Consider the following 9,083-nt stretch of genomic DNA (forward strand, 5'->3'; position numbering starts at 1 on the left):
TTCATTATTTGCGATAGGTGTTGTTGTTTTTTTTTCTTCTTTATAAACTTAATTTGACGGCATAATGATCGTTTTCTTTCCTTTTGTTTGTTTGTTCTCATCGGGTTGAAAACTGTGCACCACGCCTGACACATTGCTTGCGGTGGACAATTTGAAAAAAGATGAAAAAAAACCATTGAGAGTGCACATAATCCGCACTTCAAGTGAATGAGCATACCGAACAAATTATCGTGAATGAATAACAATCATAAATTATTGTTTCTTTTTCTGTTTTGTCTTTAGTTTTTCCATCGTCATTTCCCAAGACCACTTTGCTTGATCAGTATATTTATGCTTTCTTCGCTAATCGCATTAAGGGCAAAATAAATTCTTGTTCAAGCCTTTCTTTGTAACAAAATACACAACCTACTAATCAATTTTTTTTGGCTTTTGCCTTTTTTCTTCTTGAAATTTCAACTTGAATTACATCGAATTACATTTTATAAAACTATCACATTTGTGGGAAACTTGATGAAAAAACAAACAGTTTGCGAAATATCAGATTCTTTTTAAAACTCACTAATTGAGCAAATAGAAAGGCAATGCTAGTTATTTTATATGTTTAAAATATAAATTAAATTAGCGATTCGAGCGAATAAAGAAAAGAGTGAACTGGTCGATATTTCTCATACTGAAAGAAAGATCGTGACAGCTGTATCAGAGAAAAAAATCCCACTCGCACACATTTGAGAATTGTTTCTTTTACCAAATTTTATTCAAGCGTTGAGTTGTGAACGATGTGTTTTTATTTCGCTATCGTTGATTGAGTTTTCTTGTGGTTCATTTAAAAAAGATTGCTTTGCTTTAATTTGGCTGACATTACCTAATGTGAATGAGGCCAAACACGATTTTTGTTTACATCGTTAGCTCATAGAGTTGGGCCTGTATACATTTCTCCAAACAAGCAAACATGGTATTTTATAATGTAAAGAATATCTAATGAAACATAGTACACAGCAGACAAAATTTGGTCAAAAAAAAATTCATAATTCACGCGTGTTACATATATTCATTTGATAATAACAATTAAATTGTGGTGTTATAAAAAAAAGTCGTATACATACTGCACACATACATACACAATAAAAACAACAAAAAAGGAAACGCAATGCGCCGAAACAACGAAAAAGAAATCGAAAGTGAAACATTGAAATGGTCACGGAATACCATAAATTCAATTCATATTTGTTTCCTTCAATTTTTTTTATTTCAGTGTAACCAATCACGTTTCGGTGTTGTGGCCAAGCGAAGCCGGCGTACTTCCATATGGGAAAAAACAATCTTTAATCGACGCTTTCATTGTGAATGAACATTTCTGCTGTGGCCTATCGATGCGAATCATAAAAATGATGTTACGAATCATAAATATAAGTAAATCGTCATAGTTCACCAATTAACTCACTTACGCAACCAATGACAGTTCAATAAAAATAAACGCCACATTCCCAATCTATCAATAACTGAACTGAATGTGTGAAATTTTAACACGTCAATCGGCAACATTTGACTGGCAAATGCACATGATGGGAGAATTGAAAGTCTTGAATTGCCATTGCAGACCAAACAAAAAAACCACATCGAATAGAATGTTCAAATTTAAAAGTATCGTGTTGCAATTGAAAATGAAATCGAGAGCAAAGAGATTATTCGGTTAGTGAATTGGGTTTGAATCCTAGCATAGATATTGATCCAGATTTGAAAACACTGCCTTCGCAATTTGCACACTCACAGAAGACGTCAGTTGTAATATTTGTGAACTCTGGTAGTAATTTACTAAATTACCACCATTACAATGTGCGGCATGGTGATTTTTGTATGTATTGTATTTGCTTTGCTGTGACAGCGCTGTACAGTATTACAACCAACACTGCGTTGAGCGATAGTAATATTGCTCAGCAAAGCACATACAATACATACAAAAATCACCATGCCACACATTGTAATGGTGGTAATTTAGTAAATCACCACCAGAGTTCGCAAATATTACAATTGACGTCTTCTGTGAGCAGAGTCAGTACAATTGTTCAATTAATTATTATGGCTTTAGAAACGACAAGATAAACAAGCTGCACCAATTTTGTTAGGCGCGTAAAGAGCATTTAATTGGCCAAATGTCAAATATTTTTTTCACCATAGCTTTGCTATAGCACACATTCTATTCAGCACATTTTTCGTGTGCGCCACCACCAAAAGAATGCACTAATGAAATAATTGAAATAGTTGACTCACTGTTGGTGTGATTTACAACGCGATAAATGTCTTTGCAATCATTTCGAAACACTACGAACTACACATGTATGCTAAAACAACTTCAAAATGAATGTAATTCTACTTGTTTTGTTGCCAACGCAAAACCAAGCAAAGAAACAAATGACAAACTCATACAACTTCTACGGATGTCATTCATCTCGAAAAAACTAACTTCTTTCATTTTGCTCGTTTTTTTAAGTTTATATCTCAAATATATTTATTTTCACGTCGTAAATTCGCAATGATCAAGAGATCTTGAGCGTGCGCACATTTACAGGCGACAATCTTATACACACACGCGCCCATTCGCATTGAATTTATTTGGTGTGTAGCGCACAGTGCAAGCACCGTGACTTTCTGTTCCAGCCAGTTTGATTTTAATTTATCTAAACATTCAACTTTGTTTGTTCGGTGCAGTTTGCCGTTCGACGTCTCTCTCTTTCTCTCTCTCTCTTTCTCTAAATGAATTCAATTCAAACGGTTTTTTCATTATGTTACAGTTTAATGTCTATACGACTTTTGGTTCAGTGAGCGCCCATACTATGGGACAAACCAACAATTGTGTTTATTTTGTGCAAAATGTTCGGCTGATTTTTTCCCGTTGTTGTTGTTGTTTCTGGTTTGAGTTTCATGGCATTTTTGTTTGCTTAGCTTGTGTCACACAACCTTCAAAATGACTTATGGCAAAATAATGTTATGGCTATCGTTTTCGGTCATGCGTTTTTGATGGTAAAAATTCATTTATTTCGCATTACAATTGAAATAAAGGCAACGGTGTGTTGGTGTGATTACTTCAATAGATTTTCCATATTTTGAAGCGAAAAAAATCAATCCAATTTAAGTCACATTAATTGCGGCTTGTGAGTGTATTTTTTATCCGACGCATTTTGTTTTTCTTCTGTATTTATCGTTCAAGTGTCTTTCTTTGGGATTTTATTGGATTTGAGATATTCTTTTCCGCTGGTTTCTTTTGTCGTTTTCGGTTTTATCGCTTTGAATTTTTTTGCATTCACTTTGCACGCCGCGTGGTAATGAAACACGCTGACAGGTATAATGCCATGTAATCGGATATTAAGTGACTATGTCTGTTGTGAAAAAAAAATATTTCGTAGGCCGACCAGATTAAGACACTGCGCTCACACACTCTCAAAATTGGTTGTCTCTTTTGTTGTGCATTCCACTGTATTATGTGGTATGGTCGCATAACACCATTTGTTTCTATAAGTTCATTCACTTTCAATTGCGTTTGCTTGTCTCATTTATTGGTTATGTGTGTGTAAGTGATTGATTTGCATAAGATTGAAAATCAATCAAAAATCGATTTCTTAACATTGATGTTCCGATAATGCTGTAGCTCTACTCTGGCATTATATAACCCGTCACTTGTTTGTTTGCCCCTGATTGTTTTTGCATCATTATGAAGGCGATCCTTCTGTTCTAAACACATATGCGAATTATTTAATCATTTTAAATTGAACTGTATGAAATAAATAGATCTTAAACTTTATACCGCGACGTCGCTGCTATAGCTATAAATAGGAATGTTAAAATAATCGTTAACTAAAATGAAGACGTTTCCAAAGGGCACTCTTACAACCACTGCAATTGTCAATTTATGGTGTTAATGCAACTGATTTTAATATAAATTTGTCGAATGAGAATTGGAACTCACACAATCAAATATTTATTACAATAAACGGAACGTTCGATCCAACACAATCTATTTCATCTCGTACTGTATCTCAGTCGTCGTTGTATCGGATTATCTTGGAGTAAACTGAACGAAAGTCAAATGATTTGGAAATACGATACAATTTTTTTATCATTTTGTAGACATCGTTATCTGATCATTGCTTGTTCGGATTTTTATTGATTGCACTTTCTAATTGAGAAATATACTCGTATCAATAAGAATCATTCATTTGTGATTCCCTGCTGAGCCGTTTTTTTTTTGCAATTTTCAATCCATGCAGTTTGCATTTTGATCTTAAATAAAATGGAATTTAAGGTGAAAAAGCATACAGAAATCATGAACCTAAAAATACACAAGAAAACGTATGTAGAAAAACAATTTGTTTCAATCAAACCAAATGGAGTCAGTGTTCAACGATGAACGAAGTGAGATATTGGTTTTATCGCTGAATTTCTCTTTGTGTAATTTCGTCATGTATGCCTATAGGTAACGACGTGGCAAATTTATTTTAAGCAAAAAATATTTGTTTTCAGACTAAATTATTCTTCTTTCATTACAAAGAAGTTATCTTCGAAAAATCTTTTTCTCTGTATATTTGTTTTTCTTTTTCACTTGCTTTATTCGTGTAGAGAGATAAGAAATACATAAATGAGTTGTAATCTCAACCCTATCATTTGTTTCTGTTTTCATTCTATTTACAATCGAACATACGAATTTCCAAGTATATCAATGTGACGAGGTGGCCGAGTGGTTAAGGCGATGGACTGCTAAAGTTGTGTATAACAGCCAAAGCAGCGATCCATTGGGCTCTGCCCGCGTGAGTTCGAATCTCATCCTCGTCGATACATTTTTTTTACACCAACATATTCAAAAATGTATCACCGCACATTTTTTTATATATACTGAAACAAATTATAAGAATGGAATATTTAAATTATTTTTTTTTAAATAAAATGTTTATATTGAATTTGAGTTAAACAACATGAACATTTTATTTAAAATTATTGATTGAAATATTTAATTCTTATTATTTGTTTGAATAATATAAAAAATGTGCGGTGATACATTTTATAATATGTTGGTGTAAAAAAAATGTATCGACGAGGATGAGATTCGAACTCACGCGGGCAGAGCCCAATGGATCGCTGCTTTGGCTGTTATACACAACTTTAGCAGTCCATCGCCTTAACCACTCGGCCACCTCGTCACATTGATATTCATGGTTGATCGCTCATTTGGATTTTTATGAATCACCATGTGAAAATGTACTAGAATCGACATTTTTATTATAAAGTTAATTCCAGATTTATAAAAAATGAATTGAATGCGAATGATTTTAATTTTTATCAAAACAATATATAAAAATAAATGAATTGTAAATTGATTGTTTTTCATTGGTACATTAATATTCGTGTGGAATTTTAAAATATAATGTGATCGGTCATTGTTTCAAATCTGTGCGCATTGTCATCGCCACGTCGTCAGCAGAACAAATGTGATGACAAAATAAACACCGTATTCGGAGATACAGTGAGTATATATTGGAATGGAATTTTCAATTGTATATACGATTTCAGAGCAGTTTCGTCTGACAAATTGATTGCGATACAAAAAAACACGAAGATATAATTCAAACGAATTCATACATATAACTTCGTGTTGCATAAAGTTAGGATTTTCACCTTGTTTTCTTTTTCTTTGGTACGATAAGAATAAAAAAAGAAAAGAAATCAATTGTTAATTAAGTACATAAATAATCAGCACGATTGAAAATATAAATAAAAAACTTGGGCAATAGGGGATCCAACGGCATAGCAGCAAAAAAAATTTTAGTTTCAATACATGAAACTAAACTGTTTTCAATGCCGATTTGATATGCGTCAAATAGACCTCTGTTCAAATGTGTGCTATCATGCTGATGCATTCAATTTACATACGAAAAAAGTCACGAGAGAGAGAGAAGAAAATGTATGTCGAGCAAAGTTGTGTTACGGTTGTCGATGCGGTAAACTGAGCACCAACGGCACATTTCTATTCGGGCCTATAGTATTCTATCATGATTATTCTCTTTCACACTGGAATCGACTCTTATTCAACAAAAAATATTATCAATAAGGTTAGATAATGAACAAAACAAAAACTGAGAAACATCATGACTCAATGGCGATGCACATTTGTTAAAAATAGAATGCAATGCAGGTAGTTTTTGTGCGGAAAAAACGTAAAATTTACATCGATTGTAGTGCAAAGCAATAAAACGGCATTATGTACTCACTAATACCTTAAATTGGGCTAATATTTTTTTTTTGCAATGTGCAACAAGCGCACACGAATAAACTTTTCTTTATGCATTATTATCAATATTGAATAAATGAAGCAATTTCAAGAAAACCGCAAAAAGAAACAACACACAAATTACATTTAAATTTATGCATTTTTCGACAACATAGGTTGCAATTGTCATTAGTCAAAAAACCGTTCATGCCTACGCTGAAAATATTTTTGATGGCAACAGAAAAGATAGAAAAAGAAGAAACGATACTGATTGCACATTTCAATAACTGTTATATCATGAATTTGATGCGCAACACCTGCGCGCGAGCCTGCATTCCATTCCATGTGAAGTTATTGTTAAGCCGTTTTTTTCTTCTTTGGCCACTCACAAAATTAATTAATAATAATCAAGAAAGGTTCGCAACTGTTTTGGAATGTGTTACGTTTACGAGTGTTTGTCAAGTGGAGTCAAACACAGTTAAGTCAAACGAATAAGTTCAATTCGCTTTCAAACAGAACACACCTTTCGGTCAATTTGTTGGCAAGTGTCTTTTGAAGCCTTTTTTGTATAAGCAACAATAATAATTAGACGCCAACTTGATGCTCTTACACGCACTTTTCAACTCTTTTGCACTCAAACACTTGATGAAGTAACATTGGAATTTGGCATCCAATACATCATCACTCGAGCTGATGAGTTAATGGTTTTTTTATCCTTTAGTTCGATATTCGAATAAACAGAAGCCAAATATGCTTAACAGCCATGTATTTTGTGAAATTAATCATTAACCCCATTTATCAAACATTGTGTTATGAATCATTTATTTTTTAGCTCTGCAAACATTATCACTTTAGGATTTACAAATCAAAATAAACAGTTTAAATTCGAACCTAACAAAAATTGTTGAAAGATCGCTTTTACACAACAAATCTTTTACCACCAGGCTATGGAAAAGTCTTAATATATGGAATTAAAACACCTAATTAATTTTCAAGGTGATTTCATCAAAAATGCAAAATAAAAACAGAAAATGAGTCGACTTTGAGCTCGTTAATGAAATCCGCACCAATAGCTCGAAAGCTATCGAACTTTATGGCTTTCGACCGAAAAAGTATTAATGACGCTTCTTGGAAAATTCGAGCGCTCACCAACAATTCAAAAGTAACGGAATGTTTTTGTTCAACAGTTACGTTGAACATCAGCAAACATTTATGCAAAAATGTGTTCGGATTAGGAAAGTGTGAAGAATTATATTGGTGGATGTTGGAAATTGTTTTGTTAAATATGATGCAATGAACACTGCTGTTGGTCCATTACAAAGCTCAATCTGTCTACTCCGCGCCTCGATTTGCAAATCGATTGATTTTATCGTAGCATCATCATCTTCTTTTGCTTTTTTCATCACACGATCATCGTACTTGATTTCCTCAACATGCAAATTTTTCTTCGTTTGTTTACATTTTTGGTAAAAATAAAATATTCAAACATTTCTAAAACACAAATTCAATGATCGAATTTAAAAACAAAGTCATTTGGTTCGATGATTTTTATGAACTGAAAAAAATAAAATCGATTTTATATAGTTTGACTTTGGCAAATATGGAACTCTAAGTAGGCTGTTGTGCGTTTCGCATATTTTTTTTTAATTAATGGCTCCAATTAAAATCGATTTTACGACTTTTAAAACTTTTCAGAGTTAATTAATTGTAACGTAATAGCCAAATGTGTTGTATGTGTGTGTCAACGATACAATCGTTAGATAAATCAAACTGATCATCATAAATGGAGAATATGAAATAAAACTTTCTTATGTCGCGCATTCGTATCATCGTGTATTTGCCCAATTTAAAAAGAATATTTGAATATTCAATTCATTATCAAACCAAAAAAAAACCTAATTCTATGCATATGTATGTACTGTGCAAGTCATTTTATTTTGTCTCAACAGTTTTGGTGGTGGCTAAGCAAATTGGCGTAAAATTGGCATTTCAAGTAATTTGAGAATATTTTGTAAACTTGAATGAAATTTGCATAAAGCGCATAAAACTGCTAATTGAAGAACGTACATTCGCTTGCTGAAACAGCACTAAACTGTTACATTCACACTAGAGTCGAGCGTGCACCGTATGAAATATGTGTGTGTGATATTCTGAAGGTGATGTGAAACTAGTAAAAAAATAATCTGTTTCAAACTTTTGACAATTTTGTGCCAGAAACAAAGCCGAATATTGCGTTAAACATATATTTTTCTACATGCTACGACAACGCCATCTCTGTTTCCCCATGTGTGTAGAGTATGTTCAATTGTTCAATATTGACAAATCATTCAAACGGGTCAATTTTGTACCGCAAAAATAGCTGTCATCGTGAAAATATGTCAACAATATTATTCATTGAAATTTTTGAAATTGACTGTACCGTGTTTATTTTTTAAAACAATTTTCAAATGCATATTTCTGTAAATCTCATTTCAAAGTTTTAAAATATTTGTACAATTCTACATAAATAATATTTTAAATTTTTTAAACTGAAAGCATAGAAATTTTCAGCATAGAAACAGCTTCTGCTGCAAGACCAAAGATGTCGTTTTCGGGGGAGATTCGTGTGACGTTTTCATATAAAACATATAGCGCATTACTCGGTTATAGAAACATTAGCGAGTATGTATATTCTGAATCTGTTTGTCATGTGTTTATTTATTTCTGAATGGTATAGAATTGTGGATTCTACACTAAGCGGAAGCATTTTTGCAAAATGCTCATGTCAGTTTTCAGTTCTTTCTCTCTCTCTCTCTCTCTCTCTCTCTCTCTCTCTCTCTCTCTCTCT

At 32.8% G+C, this 9,083-nt stretch overlaps 1 protein-coding gene and 2 non-coding genes across 3 annotated transcripts in view; 1 reads left to right on the forward strand and 2 right to left on the reverse strand.

Annotated features, from left to right (window-relative positions):
• The window catches only part of LOC116342419 (disheveled-associated activator of morphogenesis 1), a 45,179-nt gene that overhangs the window by 21,157 nt on the left and 14,939 nt on the right, over nucleotides 1–9,083 (reverse strand). The gene's annotated exons all lie outside the window — the stretch shown is intronic.
• On the forward strand, nucleotides 4,716–4,824 carry Trnas-gcu. The gene is made up of 2 exons: nucleotides 4,716–4,752; nucleotides 4,780–4,824. It is a non-coding gene; the product is annotated as a tRNA-Ser (tRNA).
• Nucleotides 5,081–5,189, reverse strand: Trnas-gcu. The gene is made up of 2 exons: nucleotides 5,153–5,189; nucleotides 5,081–5,125 (listed from the first exon to the last, which is right to left on the reverse strand). It is a non-coding gene; the product is annotated as a tRNA-Ser (tRNA).

The sequence above is a fragment of the Contarinia nasturtii genome, unplaced genomic scaffold (genome assembly GCF_009176525.2).
Source record: "Contarinia nasturtii isolate CC-2019 unplaced genomic scaffold, AAFC_CNas_1.1 Cnas_scaffold_864, whole genome shotgun sequence".
Lineage (NCBI taxonomy): Eukaryota > Metazoa > Arthropoda > Insecta > Diptera > Cecidomyiidae > Contarinia > Contarinia nasturtii.